At 53.8% G+C, this 19,561-nt stretch overlaps 1 protein-coding gene across 1 annotated transcript in view; it reads right to left on the bottom strand.

Moving 5' to 3' along the window:
• Positions 1-18,867, bottom strand: part of SBK1 (SH3 domain binding kinase 1) — a 32,585-nt gene extending 13,718 nt beyond the window's left edge. The window contains exon 1 of the mRNA XM_023192991.2: positions 18,063-18,867. The gene's annotated coding sequence lies outside the window, so the exon portion shown is untranslated. The remainder of the gene's footprint in view (positions 1-18,062) is intronic.
• Positions 18,868-19,561: the final 694 nt, after the last annotated feature.

Raw genomic sequence — 19,561 nt, 5'->3', positions numbered from 1 at the left:
CTCCAGCCTGGGCGACAGAGCGAGACTCCGTCTCCAAAAAAAAAAAAAAAAAAAAAAAATTAGAGACAGGGTCTCGCTATGCTGCCCTGGCTGGTCTCCAGTTCTTGGCCTCAAGCAATCCTCCCGCCTTGGCCTCTCAAAGTGCTGGGATTACAGGTGTGAGCTGTGGCACCGGCTTTTGAGATGAGGAAACAGGCACAGAGACTATATAACTTGCCCAAGGTCACACAGCTAGCATTGGTATTGGTTCCAAAGCTGGTACCTTTCACTCTGGTACTTTCCCAAGGCAGGATGTTGGGAACATTGCACCCAGATTCCCCAGCCAGGTGGGGAAACTGAGGCCCAGAAGAGGGCTGAGTTTCAGTGGAAACTCAACCCTCAAAGTATTTCGTCATTGGTCATCCCTGCCTCCACTTGCAGGAGCAGCTGTGGATGTGACGGCTGTGAACTTGCCAGCACCAGGCAGCGGAGGCCTCTCTGACCTCTGTTCATGCCAGGCAGTCAGCGCCACATCCACCCACACTCAAGAGGGTGGAGGAAGGGCGCACACACCTCACGCCTCAAGGGTGTGTCCTCACTGGCCCCAAGGGAGGCCTCTATCTGCCATCGGGTGGGGGTCCCCCCCGACTTCATGGCAGTAGTCATGGCTCTGCCACATGCGGGGAGGGCCACCGTGGTGGGGGAGGGTTTCCCAAGCAAGAAGCAAGACTGAACCGCCCACCACTTCCTGCTGGCGGTCGGCAAGTGCTGGCACCACCTTATGAAACGACACCCAACTCATCGTCTGGCTCAGGCCTACTTTGGAGTCCTTGTTGCTCTCCCCCCAACACACACGCATGGATGCACAAGCATCCACACAGACACGCATGCACACACGCACACACACACGTACACACAGACCTACATGGTGTGGCCAACTTGGAAAAATTTCATTCACTGAGTCCTCGTAAAACCCCTGAGAAGGGGGGAGTGCTTTCTGTTATTTTATTTTTTAAAGCATTTGCATTTGCTTGAGGTGAGGTTTCCCCATTTTGTCCAGGCTGGTCTTGAACCCCTGGGTTCAAATGATCCTCCTGCGTCAGCCTCCCGAGTAGCTAGGACCACAGGTGTGCGCCACCATGTCCAGCCTGAATTCTTATTTTGAAAAAACAGCTTAATTGAGGTATAACTTATATACCACCTAACTCGCCCATGGAGTGAACAATTGAATGGTTTGAGTAAACACACAGGGCTGTGCAGTCGTCACCACAACCGAGTGATGCCTTCTATTTAACAGACAACAAAAGAGGCCCAAGAGGTGGATGATTTGCCCATAGTTATGACACAGACAGTCAACTGTCCCTCAGCAATGTGTGTGTCCTTTCCTATACTACAAAGTCGGGCTGGAGAGCGGCCATCCAGCAGGGAACCACGTTTCTTGGCCTCCCTTGCATCCAGGCCGGCCATGTGACTGGCTCGCCACAGGAGTGTGCACAGAAGTGGTATGTGTGTCGCTGTAAGCCTGGGGCTTCAAAGGCTCAGGGAAGGCTTATCTGTGCTCTCTTCTTCCGCGGTGGTTTGATGCAGAGGACTCCAAATCCTCAGAAGATGATGGAGCCACAAGAGAGGAGGCACCTGGGTCCCCAGGTCACTGTGTGGAAAGCCTCCTGCTGTGGAGGATTGCCCATCTGCATTGTTGTGGGAGTCACTGGGAAACCTCGATCATGTTCGGCTGCTGGGATCTGGGGGCTTGTTTGTTACAGCAGCTGGCACTACCCCAGTTCGAGGGTTATGCAGCAAGTAAGCAGAAGAGCTCAGATCTGGGGCTGCGAGTGATGGCACCTGTAGTCCCACCACTTTGGGAGGCCGAGGTGGGAGGATTGCTTGAGGTCAGGAGTTCGAGGCTGCAGTGAGACATGGTCACACCACTATATTCCAGCCTGGACAACAGAGTGAGGACCCCATCTCTATCAATTAAAAACAAAACAAAACACACACACACACACACACACACACACACACACCCCAAAGATGCCAGGCATGATAGCTTGTGCCTGTAATCCCAGCATTTGGATTGGGAGGCCAAGGCAGCTGGATTGCTTGAATCCAGGAGTTCAAGACCATCTGGGTAACATAGCAAGACCTCCATCTCTATCTACAAAGAAACAAAAAAATTAGCTGGGTATGGTGGCACACACCTGTAGTCCCAGATACTTGGGAGGCTGAGGTGAAAGGATCACTTAAGCGTGGGAGGTCTCAACAGAGTGAGACCTTGTCTTGGAAAAAAAAAAAAAAAAAAAAAGGCCAGGCATGGTGGCTCATACCTGGAATCCCAGCACTTTGGGAAGCTGAGGCAGGCAGATCACTTCAGGTGAGGAGTTTGAGACGAGCCTGGACAACATGGTGAAACCCCATCTCTATTAAAAATACAAAAATCAGCCAGGCGTGGTGGTGGGCGCCTGTAATCCCAGATACTTAGAGGGCTGAGACAGGAGAATCGCTTGAACTCGGGAGGGGGAGGTTGCAGTGAGCCGAGATGGTGCCACTGCACTCCAGCCTGGGTGACAGAGCGATGTGACAGAGCGAGACTGCATCTCAAAACAAACAAACCAGAGAGATTAGATTGGAATCTTAGCATGTTCAACTGCCTGGAATGTGGCCAGAGGAAGTTAACCAGGATGGTGACAACACTGGGCACCGAGTGACAAGGAACCAGTTACAGAAGTGGGTGGAGAGTGACTGGCCTGTAAAGAGAGGAGGGCCTGTTCCTATCCTGCTCTGTGGGAGAATAATTATGCTGGCAAATATTTCTTGAGCATTTACTATATGCCGGGCACTGTGCTAACCACTGTGGATTAAATCTACTACATAATAAGCCCAGCAACCCTGGGAGGTGGATGCTACTGTCACTATCCTCATTTTACAGGAAGAGATACTGCTATGGTTTGAATGTCCCCTCCAAAACTCATCTTGAAATTTATTTATTTCCTTCCTTCCTTCTATCTTTCCTTCCTTCTTTCTTTCTCCTTCCTTCCTTTCTCTCTTTCTCTCTTTCTTTCTTTCTTTCTTTTTCTTTTTCTTTTTCTTTTTCTTGACTGAGTCTCATCTGTTGCCCAGGTTCGAGTGCAGTGGCACGATCTCGGCTCACTGCAACCTCCGTCTCCCAGGTTGAAGCGATTCTCCTGCCTCAGCCTCCTGAGTAGCTGGGACTACAGGCATGAGCCACCATGCCCGGCTAATTTTTGTATTTTTAGTAGAGATGGGTTTTCACCACGTTGGCCAGGTTGGTCTCGAACTGCTGACCTCATGATCTGCCTGCCTCAGTCTCCCAAAGTGCTGGGATTACAGACATGAGCCACTGCACTGGGCTTGAGGTGGGTGCTTTCAGAGGTGATTAGACCATGAGGGTTCTGTCCTTATTAATGAATTAATGCTGTTATGGCAGGAGTGGGTTCCCTATAAACGGATGTCTGGCCTCCTTTTGGTTGATCCCTCCCTTCCTCTCTCTCTTTCTTGCCCTTTTGCTGTGGGATGATGTGGCAAGAAGGCCCTCACCAGATGCTGGTGCCTTGATCTTGGACTTCCCAGCCTCCAGAGCCATAAGAAATAAATTTCCATTCATTACGAATTGCCCTGTCTGGGGTATTCTGTTATACTAAGGTGCGGATGGGCTGAGTAACTTGCCTAAGAGCTCATGATTAGCAGTGCTGGGATTTGAACTCAGGCTTTTGGGCTTCAGATCCCATGCTCACATACACTGTGTTCTGCAAGGCTCCAAAGGCCGACCCAGGCAGACATCGACTCATAGCAAGAAGACGCAGGAAGGAAGTGCGCTCTGCTCACTGGGAGTGGAGAAGCGAGCCTGGATGCTCATCTGCTGGGGACTCCGTCGGCGGTCGAGACTGCACCAAGCGATGCCACACAGGCCTTTCTGACTCTCACACTGGGTTCCCAAGAGATTCTCTGTCCCTATGCCCAGGTCCTCTCCCTCAGGCCGCTGGACTTGTGCTGTGCCCCTCGCATGGACAGACTCCAAGGGTATCCTTAACAAGATGCTGGCCTGGAAGGAAGGCATGGACAGGAGGACTGTTCTTGGGTGGGTCACCTCACTTCTAGGTTAGTGTTATTATTAAAAGCCCCTGTGAAGAAAGCAGCCATATGGTGGAACTTCAGGCCCTGAGCACCTCTGACCTCTCTCACCTGCTTCACTTTGCTTCTCTGTAAGGCAAGGGGGCCAGAGCTGAATTCCCTTAGCCTGCAGAACCGAGCCCACTCTCTGCACTTCCATATGACCCCTCACCTGCCTCTAAGTTTCTCCCCGCCAGATCTTTCTTTCTTTCTTTTCTTTTTTTGGAGATGGAGTTTTGCTCTTGTTGCCCAGGCTGGAGTGCAATGGTGCATCTCAGCTCACTGCAACCTCTACCTCCCAGGTTCAAGTGCTTCTTGTGTCTCAGCTTCTCAAGTAGCTGGGATTACAGGTGTGTGCTACCACACCCGGCCAATTTTGTATTTTTAGTAGAGACAGGGTTTCACCATGTTGGTCAGGCTGGTCTCAAACTTCCGCCTGCCTCGGCCTCCCAAAGTGCTGGGATTACAGGCGTGAGCTACCGCACTTGGTCCCAATCTCTCTCTCTTTTTTTTTTAGAGTCTTGCTCTGTTGTCCAGGCTGGAGTGCAGTGGTGCAATCTTGGTTTACTGCAACCTCTGTTTCCTGGGTTCAAGCGATTCTCCTGCCTCAGCCTCCCGAGTAGCTGGGATTACAGGTGCCTGCCACCACGCCTGGCTAATTTTTGTATTTTAGTAGAGACCATGTTTCAACATGTTTCACCACGTTGGCCAGGCTGGTCTTGAACTCCTGACCTCAAGTTATCCACCCACCTCAGCCTCCCAAAGTGCTGGGATTACAGGCGTGAGCTACCATGCCCAGCCCTGATCTTTCTTATATACACAGTCAGATAAACTGTCTTAAAACCAGATTTGACCCAATCCTTGCCTTGCTTACATATTTTCAGCGGATTCTTGAATGGGCATGTGGTGTTTTCTGTTCCACATCAGTTTCCCTTCCTTGTAGTAATGGCCCTCTCTCTGCCCATGAAGTTTAGAAGGGATGTCTCCTGCATGGTTTTGCAGGGAGGGCCTGACCAATCAGCAGATCGATCCCATCTGCCAGGACACTGTGACTTGTTCAGAGATGAACAAGTGACCAAAGGTGACCCACCGAGATCTAGCCCTAGGACTGTTGGTGCAGCCATCAGGAAAGAGGGACCCTCTCACCCTGGGCTGCAAAGCTGCAGGACACAGCTGTGCCGCTTCTGTGGGTTGGCTTTTCCATCATGGGGGAAGGGGAGAGCCCGCTTGAGAATAAAGCAACGAAGATATAAGCAGAGAGGAGAGAAAGGTGGAGAGATTTCCGATGACTTTGAGTTCTGGGGCCAAGCATGCCTAAAGCCAATTATACTCTTGAACATTTGTTTCATGAATCAATATACTTCCTTCTTGGCTTAATTCAGCTAGTTTGAGTTGAGTTTATGTAACTTGCAAGCTATTCGGGCTCAGGCACTGTGCGGGGTGTTGGCATGGGGTGCCGATGTTAGAGCAATGCAACAGACAAGTGGGAATGAGCCCACAAATCAGAGAGGCAGGTAAAATATGGACACACATAACCATGAGGCCAGGGCAATGGTCAGGGCTCCAACATTTCCAAGCAGAGCCCTGGCAATGGGGATCAGGGTGGCTTCCTAAATCAGGAGGTGGCACCTGAATAGGCCTTGAAGGGGATTAGCAACCCAGCAAGAAACCCAAGAGCTCCTTGAAAGCAAGCCCTATGCCTTCATCATCTCACTATTCCCAGCACTTAGCCAGGGTGTGACAAATGCTGGGTGAATAATTCTCTACGTGTTTGGGAAATTGTAACTTTTTATATCTTGGCTTTCCTGAATGTGACCCTGTAGGCACATAGCTATTTTCCCAAGGGCCTGCGCAAAGTATCATCAGTCCCATTTCACAGGCACAGAGACTAATGGCCAGAGAGGAACAGCGATTTGCCGAAAGTTACATAGGAAGTCAGTGGGCAGGGCTGGGCTAGTAGCCAGGGCATTGCAGGGCAAGGTGCTGTCTCCCTCCAACAGCCCCAGCCCCAGCCCCAGCCCCAGCACAGTGCAGTACAGATGGGGGTGGCTGTGAGTAACAGCGGCCGCTGTGAACAGAGAGGCTGGGGGTGCTAGAATAGGTTGATGATGCCAACAGGGAAGAAAGTGATGATAAATAGCTGACACTCAGGGAACCCCTGTCATGTACCAAGCGTCTCATGTAAATGAACTCACCTAATCCCCACAATGTCCTATGACACAGAGACTATTATTAACCCCGATAGACAGATGTGGAAACTGAGGCACAGAGTGGTCATGTCACTTGTTCAAGATCATACATCCAATAGGTGGCAGAGCCAAGATTCAAATCCAGGAACCACCACTCCAGTGTCCAAAAGCTTAATCACTATGCTTCACTGTCTCTGAAATGACAGAGTAAAAATTACCATTTATTGGCTGGACGTGGTGGCTCACACCTGAAATCCCAGCACTTTGGGAGGCAAAGGTGGGTGGATCACTTGAGGTCAGGAGTTAGAGACCAGCCTGGCCAGCATGGTGAAAACTCATCTCTACCAAAAATACAAACATTAGCTGGGTGTGGTGGTGCATGGCTATAATCCCAGCTACTCGGGAGGCTGAGTTGGGAGGATTACTTGAACCCGGGAGGTGGAGATTGTAGTGAGCCGGGATGGTGCCACTGTACCCCAGCCTGGGTAACAGAGTGAGACTCCATCTCAAGAAAAAAAAATTACCATTTGTTTTATCAGTGTCCTGAGGCTTTATATTGCTGCTGTCAATCAATCTTCATGGCAGCCCCATTTTACAGATAAGGACACTGAGGATCAGAGGGCTTAAGCAACCTGCCCAAAGTCACTCAGCTCCTCAGTGGCAGAGCCAGAGACTGAACCCTGAACGTCCCCCTGCTCTGTCTCCCCTTCTCTATTCTCAGTCTCTGGTTCGCAGCACCAGCCTCTCTCCAGCTGCACTGTCTTCAGCACCGCAGGCGTGGACAGCACCCAGGCCTGTCCAGCATTAAGTGCGAGGCTGGGGGAGGTTCCAGGAGGACAGGGAGCCAGGCACGGAGGAACTGCCGCAGAACTGGAACCCAGGCCCCCAGGGCTTGAAAGGCATATATGGATGTACTGCCATTCATTTAACCAAACTCTGAATGACAGACACTTGGGTCGTGACTAACCTTTTGCTATTACTATAAACAATGAGTAGCCTTGTACAGAAGTCATTTTGCCACGTGCAGGTGAATCCGTATGATAAAGTCTAGAAACAGGCTTGCTAGGTTAAAGGGTGAGTGTGTTTGGAATTTCTGGAGCGTGCCCAACAGCCCCCATCCCACCCCACAGAGCTGTGGCACTAAACCTCTCCCAGCCAAGTAGGAAGGGGCTGCTTCTTGGTGAAACACAGCAGCTGTCACTAGCTCCCTCACCCTCTCTGGGCCTCAGTGTCACTTTGGGACATGGCCAGACAGTCCTAGGTAGTTAATATGCCACCTTGCAATGGGGGAAAATCGTGGGTGTGGTAGCTCATGCCTATCATCCCAGCACTTTAGGAGGCCAACAAGGGAGGATCACTTGAGCCCAGGAGTTTGAGCCCAGCCTGGGCAACATGGTGAAATCCTATCTCTACAAAACTTTTTTGAAAAGCAGGCAGGAGTGGTGGCATGTGCCTGTAGTTCCAGCTACTCAGGAGACTGAGTGGGAGGATTTCTCGAACCCAGGAATTCGAGGCTGCAGTGAGCTATGATTGCACCACTGCACTCCAGTCTGGGTAACAGAGCAAGATCCTGTCTCAAAAAAAAAAAAAAAAAAAAAAAGGAAATGGTGAGAAGTAAGAATAGGTTTCTCATTTGTATTTGCATAAAATAACTCTAGAATCAACACTAGACATTAGCAAGGTGGTTAGCCACCTCAGCACGCAACCTGGTCACTCTCCACTCACTCCCACCTCTCTGAGCCATTATCAGTCACTTCTCAGCTACCACAGCAACCTGCTAACTGGTCCCTGCCTCCAAGCCCTCTCAACACAGCTGCCAGGGAGCATCCCCTTACTCCCAGGCTCAGCAGCCTCTACTGGCTCTCATTGTGTTCCAAAGCCCTTACCATGGCCCTCCATTTACTCTTTGGCCCATCTCCTCCCCATCTTCTCCCTCCCTCTGCTCAATACGCTGGTCCCCCTACTGTTCCCTGAACATGCCAGTCCCCTGTCTGGGGGCAAGTCCCTCTGCCTGGACAGATCTTCCCCTAGGTATCCACAGCACGGCTCATTTCCTACAAGTTCTGTTCAAATGACACCTTCTCAACCAGGGTTACCCTACTGCACTCCCAACCCCCCATCCCCTGCTCTATTTTTTTTTCTGGTAGTATGTATCACTTTCTCATGTATTATATAATGTACCAACTTCTGACATAATGTACCAACTTCCTGACAACTTAAGCAGCTGGAGGGCAGGGATTGTACTGCCTGGTCTTGTTCACTGCTGTATCCTCCAGCTGCTAACATGTGCCTGGAGTATAGAAGGCACTTAGTAAATATTTGTTGAATGAATGAATGAACCTCTGAGGAGAATGGCAGGAACTAGGTGAAAAGGGGTAGGGTAGGCATGAAAATTCCTACCAGGTACAATCCAGTTGGGTCTGGGGAGTAAAAAGAACCAGGAGATCAGACAGCGCCAGAGGAAAGTGCCAGGGAGGGGTTGCACCTGCCTGCCTACCTGCCTGGCACCCCCAGAGAAGGGCCAGAGAACAACTGTCCCCTGAATTCCCACAGCAGGCCAGTCTGTGCTCAGGAAGGTGGGGAGGAATCTGGGAGCCCCCTTCACACCCTACCCAAAGCGGAGGCCTCCCTCTATGTCCTGAGGTGGGTGTACCAGCCTGGCTCTCTGCCTTATAACACCTTCCCTGAAGGATGTCCCCGACCTTCGCCTTTGTTTACTCCAGTGCAGAAATCTGTTCACTTGTGGACTCTCCTATTCACTGCCAGAGGGTGGGGCGGGGGGGGGGGGGGCACCAAGCCAGGCTAGTGAGGTGCTTGGAAAAATTTCAGCCTCTGCTGTTGGTCCCAGGGAGCCCTGGCCAGCCCCTCCTTCTCTCCAGTTTTCCAACTGGAGAGACTATGAGCTAAGCTGGTAGTTCTGCCTTCACAGAGCACCATGAGGCTCAGGACCTTCTCCCCTGAAAAATGTCCCATGTAGCACATGCATACTTCTACACACAACAGCAGGGATAGGGCTCCCGGGAGCCTACAAGCCTCTAGATAAGGCCTCTTCCTCCCCTTGGTCCTCAACTCAAATACAGACGCCAGCAAGCATTCTATTTTGGCTCACAAGGAGAAGGAGGAGAATATTCTCAAATCCCCTCCTTGTCTTTCCTTCGGGGTATAAATCCTGGCTCCACCCCTTCTTAGCTGTGTGACCTTGGGCAGTTTGTGCCACCTGCCTAAGCCTCAGTTTGCCCATCAGTAAAATGGGGCTGAGAATGCTCATTTAACAGGATGGGGCACAAAGTGGGTGTGAGTAAGAAGTTGCTGGTCAGAGGGGCCTGGACCTTGGATCTGTCACTGACTCTGCAAGTGAGCCTGGGGAAGGCCTTCCACTCACTGTGCCCTCGTCTTCTGTTCTGTAGATGGAGGCCATTTGGCTCTGCTGAATCTCACCCCTGAATCCACTGGAGCCAGAAGGCACTGTAGGGATCACCTGACCCTGCTCCTCCACTTCCCACATGGGGAGCCTGGGAGGAAGAGTTCAGACTTTCCCGAGATCAAGCTGCAGACACTTGGATATTCTTCCTCACTGCCCTTCCCACCAGGGGCAGCCTGGGGTTCCCGGGGCTGTGAACTCTTGTTCGGCTCCGGCCTCTGCCTCAGCCTCCCCGCCCAGCTGGTGCACAGTCCGCCCCTTCTTGGGGCACATCTTTGGTGGCTATTAATAGCTTGTGACGCTGCCTTCCTGCAGCTGGTGCCCAGAGCTGGAACAGGCTCTCCAGCCTCTCCTGCTCTCCCCAGTGAGGCACTGTGGGAGGCAGGCGCCCTGGGTCCTATCCTCCTGGCTACTGGAGGGTGCAGGGCCTGGGGCAGCCCCCGGGGGTGTGGGATGGGCTGGGGAGGTCTTCCCAGCCTGGCTGCCTGGGTGAGCAGGGGGCCCAGCACTCAGGGGTATTAACAGGATGGAGGATGCTGGGCACTGTGGGTGCCCACCACTGGCTGACAGGCAAGGGGACTGAGTTGAATGTCTACCAGTGGGCAAGTGGTGGTCTCTGGTGAGATGGCTGGGTGAGCAAAGGCCCCAGAAGAGATGGGCCCTTCTCCAGCTGCAGCCCTCACCTCCTTCGCCTCCCTGAGCTCCTACACTGGGATGGACCGAAGACAGCCCAGCCTAGGTGCCTGCGGTCCAGGTTCAGGCTTTCACTACCACTGCTAGCCTGGAAGCTTTGGATCTGTCACTTACTGTCTCCATGGCCCCATTTCCCCATCCTCAGTAAAGTGAAATAATAAAATAACAGCGCAGGTTAGGGTATTATTAGTAATAGCCAACATTTATGAGCCACTGAAAGTATAAGCACTGTATATATATTGACTCATTTCAACCTCACGACAATCTCAGGAGAAGCTATTATTATTCCCCTTACGTCCTTTACAGCTCAGGAAACTGAGACTCTGAGATAGAAGCTTGGCCGGGCACAGTGGCTCACACCTGCAATCCAAGCACTTTGGGAGGCTAATGCAGGCAGATGACTTGAGCTTAGGAATTCAAGATGAGCCTGGGCAACATAGCAAGACCCCATTTCTATACAAAATTTTTTAAAAATGAGCCAAGCATGGTGGCATGCGCCTGTGGTCCTAGCTAGTCGGGAGGCTGAAGTGGGAGGATCACTTGAGCCTGGAAGGTCAAAAGTGCCATGAGCTGTGATGGCACCACTGCACTCCAGCCTGGGTAACAGAGTGAGATCCCATCTCAAAAAAAAAAAAGAAAAGAAAAGAAAGAAAGAAAAAGATAGGAAGCTTAAGTGATGTGTCCTGTGTCACACAGCTAAGAAGTCAGTAGAGATTATCTATCTGGCTCCAAAATATTCAATAAGTATTTGTTGAGCACCTACTATGTGCTTGGTACTATTTTTGGGCCTGGAATACATTCGTGAACCAAACAAACTGTCCTGCCCTCAAAGAGCTCATATTCTAGTTTGGAGGCACACAATGACAAAGATGAGCAGATGTGTGTCAGGCAGTGAGAAGTCCTCAAGGAACAGCAGAGCAGGGAAAGAGACAAGGGACAATGGGCACTGTGGTGGGCGGGCTCTCCTGGCAGAGGGCACTGTGTGGCGGCCTAGAGGTGGGACCTGCTGTGTGCACAGGGATAAGGGAGTGAAGGGCAGGAGAAGAGAGCAGAGGTGAGAAGAGATGGCCGTTGTCATTCAGGGCCTCCGAAGCCATGGCGGGGACCTGCCTTCCACTCCAAGTAGGATGCACTCCAAACCCCAGACCTGAACAAATCCTTCCTGAAGCCAACCTAGCCCGGAAAAGTGAAAAGTGACAGCGTCAACCTGACCCGACCAGACTCAGAAACTCCAAGGCCAGCTGTGGCAGTGTTGCACACTGTCCTTGGAGTGGGGCTGAGGAGGGGGTGGGGAAGCTTAGAGGTTCTCAGGGAGGCCTGGGGCCAGAGCTGCAGATTCCTCCCTGGCACAATTCTTACTGCCATGGCCCCGTGTGAGTGGAACCACAGGGCAGGAAATCTAGCCCTGGAGCCCAGGTGAGGTCCCCTCAGGTCCATTTGACTGGCCTTGGCTTGTGGACCACGTGTGAATGGTATCAAGGGAGGCAGACTCTTCCCTAAATCCCAGCTACGGAACCTTGAGGAAACACCTTCACCCATACACCTCCAGTTTTCTCCATCTGTAAACATGGGGCTAACTTTCCCTTTCTGCTCACGGCTTTGAGCAGAAAACGAACAACAAACCCTTAATGGGTACCGGGTGCCATTCACGGCACTTTACGTTCATTCTTTGACTCCTCACAATGACCCTAAGAGGCAGGTACTAATATCATCCCCCTTTTTTATAGATGATGAACCTGAGGCACAGAGAGATTAAGCACCTTGTCCAAGGTCACACAGCTGCATCTAGGGATTGTGCTTTTTACCACTAAGCTGGGTTATCTGCGGGCCCCACTGTGCCTCCTGGAGACACCTAGGGTCAGGGCTGGCAGGCACCTGAGCTCACAAGGTGGAAAAGTCTCCTCTCTGCAAGGCCTTGAACCCTGGCTCAGAAAGTCACAAGTTATGCTCATGGATAGGTAAACCCCTTTCTGCTATGGTGGGGGGGCCCAAACAGACCCAGAAAAGCTGCCCTGGAGGCAGTGGGGGCCCAGCACTGTGCAGCCTCTCTGGGCCCAGATCAGGAGGAAAAGGAGGATGGTCCCCTCCAGCCCCACCCTTGCCCCATCTCCCAGCCCCTTGGGGCCATCCCAAAGCCCAAAGGCAGTTGGAATATCCTCGGCCCCTCTGGTGGTTGCCTAAAGCCATGGGGGAAGGAGTGCTAGTGCAGTGCGAGGTCACAGCGGGTCCCCGGGCCTGGGTCGGCTTATTTGCATACCCCGGCAGGGCAGGACAGAACAAACGCTTAAGCAGCAGGCCCTGCTCAAGCGCTTCACCTGCAACAGATCCACTTAATCCTCACGACTTTAGGAAGTGGCAGCTATTATTATCTCCATTCTACGTCAAAGGAAACTGAGGCCCAGGAGATAACTGACCTGCCCAAGGTCACGCAGCCAGAGAATGGTGGAGGTGGGTTTCAAACCTGGGCACTCAGATGCTGGCTGCACACAAACCTTTGGTGGCCCACAGAGCTGGGTGCAAATCCTGACTCTGGGGTTAACATGGTGCTATCCTCAGGGCTAAATGAGAAAACGCTGTCCAGCACTGAGCACTCGACACTAAGAGATGTTCCACTGCTTCCTCTCCAATCCTGATGTTACATGGTTTCCCAAGGTGGGGCTGAGCTGGACCTGTTCTCTCTCCAGGTGTGGCCAGGCAATGGTGGGGCGAAGGGAGGGTGGCTGGGGAGGAGAGGGGACTTTAACTGGCCTTTCCAGGCCTAGCTGCCACTGCTACCTGAGATCTGAAACGGGGAGCAGAAAGGGGGGCAGGGGAGGGGTGGTTTGGGGAAGGCTTTGGCCTGGGGCCCATCCTCCTGGGGCAGAAAGTCTCCAGGAAACTCTCCAGCACAAGGCAGCAGGCACCTCACGTGGAAAGCATAGGCTGGGAAGGAGGAGGGCTTTAACCACAAAACCATGGTCCCAGCCCTCAGGCAGAGTGCTAGGAGAGCCTCAGGAAGGGCCTCCACCCTCACCCACACCCGGGGCAGGGGCAAGCTCCACGGCACAATGCTATCCTGCCTCCCAGAGATCCCTTCCCTTTCTTGAGGACAGAACCAGAAGCCTCTGCCTCCCTAGACCAGCTCCCAAGGAAGTGTAACTGTGGAGGTGCAGTCACCCACCTGCCGATGCCCCATTTAATAAGGGCCAATAGTTAGTGAGCACTTTTGATATGGGATACCCTGTCCTAGGTCCCTTTCATTCTTTAGCCTGTTTAATCCCCCTGATGATCCTGCAAGACAGTATTATTCCTGTTTTATAGACAAGGGCATTGAGGCCCAGAGAGGGTAAATGCCTTGTTGAAGGTCACACAGCAGCTCAGTGAGCTTCAAGCCCAGGCAGAGTCCAGAGCCTGAGCTCTCCACCATGGTGCTCTGGTATCTCTTTTGACCTCAGGCTACTGGAGACCTGTGTTCAGAAAAAGGGTGAACTCCCTTCTAGAGCCATGCCCAATGACAGGGGCCTGCTGCTGGCCCCCAGCCCAGCTACTCCACAACGCCCATCAGTTTCATTTCTGTTTAGGAAATGACAAATTTTTTTTATTTTTATTTTGAGACGGACTCTTACTCTGTCACCGAGGCTGGAGTGCAGTGGTGAAATCTCAGCTCAGTGCAACTTCTGTCACCTGGGTTCAAGCAATTCTCCTGCCTCAGCCTCCCTAGTAGCTGGAAGTACAGGCATATGCCACTGCGCCTGGCTAATTTTTTGTATTTTTAGTAGAGACAGGGTTTCATCAAGTTGGCCAGGCTGGTCTTGAACTCCTGACCTCAAATGATCTCCGTGTCTCAGCCTCCCAAAGTGGTGGGATTACAGGTATGAGCCACCGCACCTGGCCAATATTTTTGAGTAACTCCTATATTTAGGCCCCCAGCTCTCCTGCCTGACCAAAACTTAGACCAACTTGGACTTAGTCTTAGAAAGTTAGAAGGAAGAAACTTACAGCTGCAAGAAGCTTTCATCCAATTCTTCTCTGGTCAGAGGGGTGAATGGAACCCTGGACAGCAGCCCTGCCCCAAGAGTCCTGAGTAAGACCTGCACCTAGAACCAGGTCAGAAGGGGAAGGGAAGGACTCGGGTTTGCCATCCCTGGGACATATGGGGCAAGTGGGACAGAGAAAACAGGTTTTTGGTTGCTGGATGTCACTAGTTCAGAGGTAAGGGTGCAAGACGGGATCAAGAGTGGAAAGTGGAACCAGGCTGGAGAAGTTCAGGCTCACTTCACCACGTAGCCCTTTAGACCCTGGATGAACACCGCTCTGTGCTCCTTCTAATTTGACCATGGGGGTGGAAGGGAACACCAGTGAGTGCAGAACACACACAGACAAAGGCTGCCCACTGAACAAAGATTTTTTGGGCTGGGTGTGGTGGCTCATGCCTGTAATCCCAGCATTTTGTGAGGCTGAGGCAGGTGGATCACCTGAGGTCAGGTGTTCGAGACCAGCCTGGCCAACATGGTGAAACCTCGTCTCTACCAAAAATACAAAAATTAGTTAGGTGTGGCCGGGTGCAGTGGCTTACGCCTGTAATCTCAGCACTCTGGGAGGCTGAGGCGGGTGGATCACGAGGTCAGGAGATCAAGACCAGCCTGGCCAACATGGTGAAACCCATCTCTACTAAAAATACAAAAAATTAGCCAGGCATGGTGGCAGGTGCCTGTAATCCCAGCTACTCGGGAGGCTGAGGCAGAGAATTGCTTGAACCTGGGAGGCGGAGGTTGCAGTGAGCCGAGATAGCGCCATGACGCTCCAGCCTGGGCGACAAAGCGAGACACTGTCTCAAAAATTAAAATAAAATAATAATTGGGCGTGATGCTGGGGTCTTTAATCTCAGTTACTTAGAAGACTGAGTCAGGAGAATCGCTTGAACCCGGGTGACTGGAGGTTGCAGTGAGCTAAGATCTCACCATTGAACTCCAGCCTGGGCGACAAGAGCGAAACTCTGTCTCACAAAAAAAAAAAAAAAAAAAAAAAAAAGAAGATTTTTCTGGGCCTTCAAACCCAGATGCCAGCTTCAGGGTCCAGGAGGTGGCCTAAGGGAGCAAATGGGCTGCCTGTGGGTCGACTGGAAGGCATGGGCCCTGTCTAAAGAAGGTGGTCATTCTCCTGCTGTGGCCTGGGGTTGCCATATCATCTGATTTTTCAAGAAGATCCAAAAATCAGCTTTTGAATGTGAAATTGCTTCCCCCAACGTTTTTTTTTTTTTTTTTTTTTTTAAGCACTCACAACAAAGGCAAACATGTAAAATACACTGGGCCAACAAAAATCGTCTATAGGCTGTATTTTACAGCACGTGCCCTACCATACGCTGGGCTCTGAATTAGACAATGCTGATGCAGTGTGGACAAGACAAACCTGGTTCCCGTCTCCTGGAGCTGAGTCTAGATGTGGAGAAAAACTCTCACTGCACATGTAGACACACGCCACTACCTCCAAGCCACCAAGCCGCCAACCAATCAAATTCAGCTCTCTACTACGTGCCAGCTCAGGTCAGCTCAAAAAGGGAGGTGGAGGCAGAAAACTGCTCCGGAAGCATCCTAGAGTGGGGCTTTTCAGGTCAGGGGAAGAGCACGTGACGGAGGGAGAGAATTAGAGGACATGGAGGAGATGGGCTAGGAGAGGTGGTTTAGGGCCAGGCTGCAGGAGCTGTCACTGTCTGGACTCAGCAACTTGATTTTGGACTCAATGGGGAGCCACTGCAGGTTAGTGAGGAGGGGAGGTCTTGCTCCTTGTCCTCCTCTGGCCTCCTCATGATTTGCCCTGGTCACAGTGACTCAAATTTCTGCTCTTCAGCCTCTGGTTCCACTGCCTTGCCTGTGGGGTGTGTGACAAAGCCCTGGGCTTCTGGCAACCCCCACTGGGGGGAAATGAACTCCTTCAGCAATGGGTAGAGCAAACCTGGATGCTTCTCCTGCCCAATTTCGATCTCCAACCGCCCTTCAAGCTGCAGAGAGGCTCATTCTCTGTCATTTTCTCTGGGAAGTGCCACACGCTTGCCCAAGGTCACCTAGTCTTCAGGGCGCCTGGTTCCCCCACAGCCTGTGCTGAAGGTGGCTGCCTCAACTGTCTGGAAATTGGCAGGAGGGGCTGCCAGAGGTCTGCCCGCATCAAGCGCCCCCCACCCTCTTCTCTTGCTGGTCACACCCTCACCCTTGGATCAGTGCCAGCAGCAGTTGGGGGTGGGGGCACTTTGTGCTGGGAAGGTGGGAGATGAGGACTCAGCCACCCAGGCTCAGGGCTCCCAAGGCTGTAGCAGGACAGGGATCAGGTGATTCAGGTGTGGGGTCAAGAATCTGTCAGCTGGACCTGGCCAGGTCCACCTCAACAGGCCCAATGGGACGTGCCCAGGGGTCTGATGATCAGGAGACATCAAGAAAGGAGATAGGAATGAAGTGGGGAAAAGGACCCCGACTCTAGTGCATGGTCCATCACAGACACTGGTGAAAGGTTTGTTGAATGAATAAGTGAAGGAACTATTGGCAGGGCTAGCCATACCCTGGATCCCGCCTTCCCAAGCCTCAGTTTGCGCACCTATCAAACGGGTCCAGCATCACTGCTTGCCTGCAGAAGGCTCAGAGAGAAGAGATTGGGGGAACTCCTAGCAGCCCAGAGTGTGTTCCTTCCATGCAGTCCAGCTCCTTCTCAGGATCTCTGATTCAGGATTTCAGGGTACAATGTCCCCTAGGGCCTCTCAGCTTCCCCATATGCGGTAGAGCCTGGGGTTCAGGACCTCACTGAGGGCCAGGCTGGGGTACAGCCGTGTATACCACCTGGAAAGCCGCAGGGAGACTCTGGAATGGGCCCTTGGTTGTCTGGGACACACTGAGCCAATCCTTGGTTTAACCTGGGTGTTCTCCAGGTTAGGAGGGGAAGGGAAGGACTTGGGTTGCTGTCCCTGGGACAAACAGGAACAGAACGGTGCCCTGACCTGAAATGGCTTATTCCTTTAGGCTACCTCTCCTCCCCAGAAACTAGCGCCTCACTTTGGGGGATACAAACTCCCTCTCTGTCCCACAGGGAGTACAAAGTATGGTCTAGGTGAAGACCCCCAGTGTGGCCGGGGTCCGGCAGCCAAGTCACTGGGAAGATGCGATTCCCATTCATCCTCTCAAACACACCCCTTCCCTGCGCTCTCACAGACAAAGACACACACCGAAGCCCCAGCCATCACCTAGGGCCACATAAGGCAGCCCCCCTCACCTGTGGGCTCCCCCAAATTTTCCCCTCCTGGAGAGGACCTCACTAGAAGCTCAGCTTGGCCGTGGGGGAGGGGTATACACACTCCAGGGACCTGGGGTCCAACCTCCAGGCTCGCAGCTTTTGGGGGGGACTCTCCGCCCTCTTCCCCCCTCTTCATGGTACAACGGGCTCCACCACCACTCCCCCGTGGGGCTGGGGAGCTGCGCCCGAGCCTCAAGACTAGGGAGTGGGGTGGGGGAAGGGAGAGGAGGAGGGGGCGGCTCCTCCAAGCGAGACACAAAGAGACGTCCTTCAGCCTCAGCTCCATGGCGACGCTGGGGAAGGGGGAGCGCGCAACCCGATACTTCTTTCCCCACCTGCAGGGCTATGGGGACCTCGGTGACTACTCACCTGCCGCCCCTCACCTGGGCCCGGCTTACCTGGGCTGGGGCCGCGGGGACGCCGCGGCAGGGGGCCTGGGCGCCGTCGCGGTCTTCGTCTGCCCGGCCCCGGGGGCTCAGGGCGCCACGACCATGGACCGGGGTGCAAGCGGTGCCGCCAGGGGCTCAGTCGCCCCAGTACTGAAGCTTTGGGGGGTCCCCGAGGCTTCTTGCTGGTGAGGGTGTCTCTTGCTCTCCCCGGCTGCCTAGATTTGGGATTTCTTTGTACCAGAGTTGGGGGGGATTGGGATCCCCTGATCTAGGGGCGTTCTGAGCTGGGTCTTCTTGTCTTGAGGTGTGGAGTTGTAATGACCGGATCTTGGGAGGGGGTTCCCGGCCTGGGGGGCACTGCGTTCTAGGTCTTGGGGGGCCCAGACTGAGGAGGGGGAGTTCTTGCGGTGCAGTAGGGGGCTCGCTGTCTTCTAAATACCGAGGAAGTCTCCGCTTTCCCCGCAGGGGAGTCGTTCCGTGTCGGATCCAGGAGGGCCCCCTCTTCCCCGAGGCTCGCCGGATCCTGAATGTGGAGGGGGGCTCCCCGCGCTCCTCGGCTGCGGGGGCTTTACTGGGTCCCGGCCACCGGCGGGCGCTGGGAGGAAGCCCCTCAGCCGCTGGGGGGCTCGGTCGCCACCGCTACGAGCAGCCCGGCCCTGCGCTCCCGGCCCCCGGCCTGACCCGGGCTCCGGCTGCGGCTCCGGCTCGCGCTCCGCCTGGTGCTCGGGCCCCGGCCCCGGCGCCCGCCCGGGCTGCGCTCCATCGCGGCATCGCGGCTCCGCCCTCCAGCCCGCGCGCACCTGCCCGCCCGGCCCGCGGCTCCGCCCTCCGGCTCGCGCGCCGCCGCCCGCCCCTTTGTCCGCCCCGCTCGGCGCGCGCCCTCGCGCCCTCGCGCCAGCGCGCTCACCAGCCGCGCGCCCGCCCTCCCGCCGCGCGTCGCGGGGCGCAGATTCTCCCGCGCGGCCCCACCACCCGCTTCCGGCCGCGCTGGGTCCTAGCGCCGGTGGCTCCCGAGCTGGCTCCCCCCCCCCCCCCCCCCCCCCCCCCCCCTCTAGGTCAGAGCCCACGAGGGGGCGAGAACGAGGTTACAGAGGGCTCAGGGGAGTCTGAGAGGGTCACCTGGTCCAGTTTCCTGGCACCTGCGGGACCAGACTGCCCCAGACTGTCCCGGTCTGTGATTGTGGGGCGGAGCCTGTGTCTGTTTGAAGGAGGGAAAACAAATCCAGGTTCTGTATTCGGATATGCATTCATTCATCCATGCGTCCGCCTGTTCCTCCGCCTGCCTGCCTGCCTGCGCTTCCAACCATCCGTCCGTCCGTCCGTCCGTCCATCCATCCATCCATCCATCCATGCATCCTATTTCCAGCGAGACCTCAGAGACCTCACAGTCTTCTTAGGGAATAGGTCATAAACTTGGGCCTGGGTGGATGCCCTATCCAACTGAGGTCGCCTTTGCGATCCCTGCTGCAAATAGGCAGTGACTAGCCCAGGAGTGCAGCTGGGAGGAA

This window comes from Piliocolobus tephrosceles, chromosome 17 (assembly GCF_002776525.5).
Source record: "Piliocolobus tephrosceles isolate RC106 chromosome 17, ASM277652v3, whole genome shotgun sequence".
Classification (NCBI taxonomy): Eukaryota; Metazoa; Chordata; class Mammalia; order Primates; family Cercopithecidae; genus Piliocolobus; species Piliocolobus tephrosceles.
This window is presented reverse-complemented; position numbering and strand designations above follow the sequence as displayed.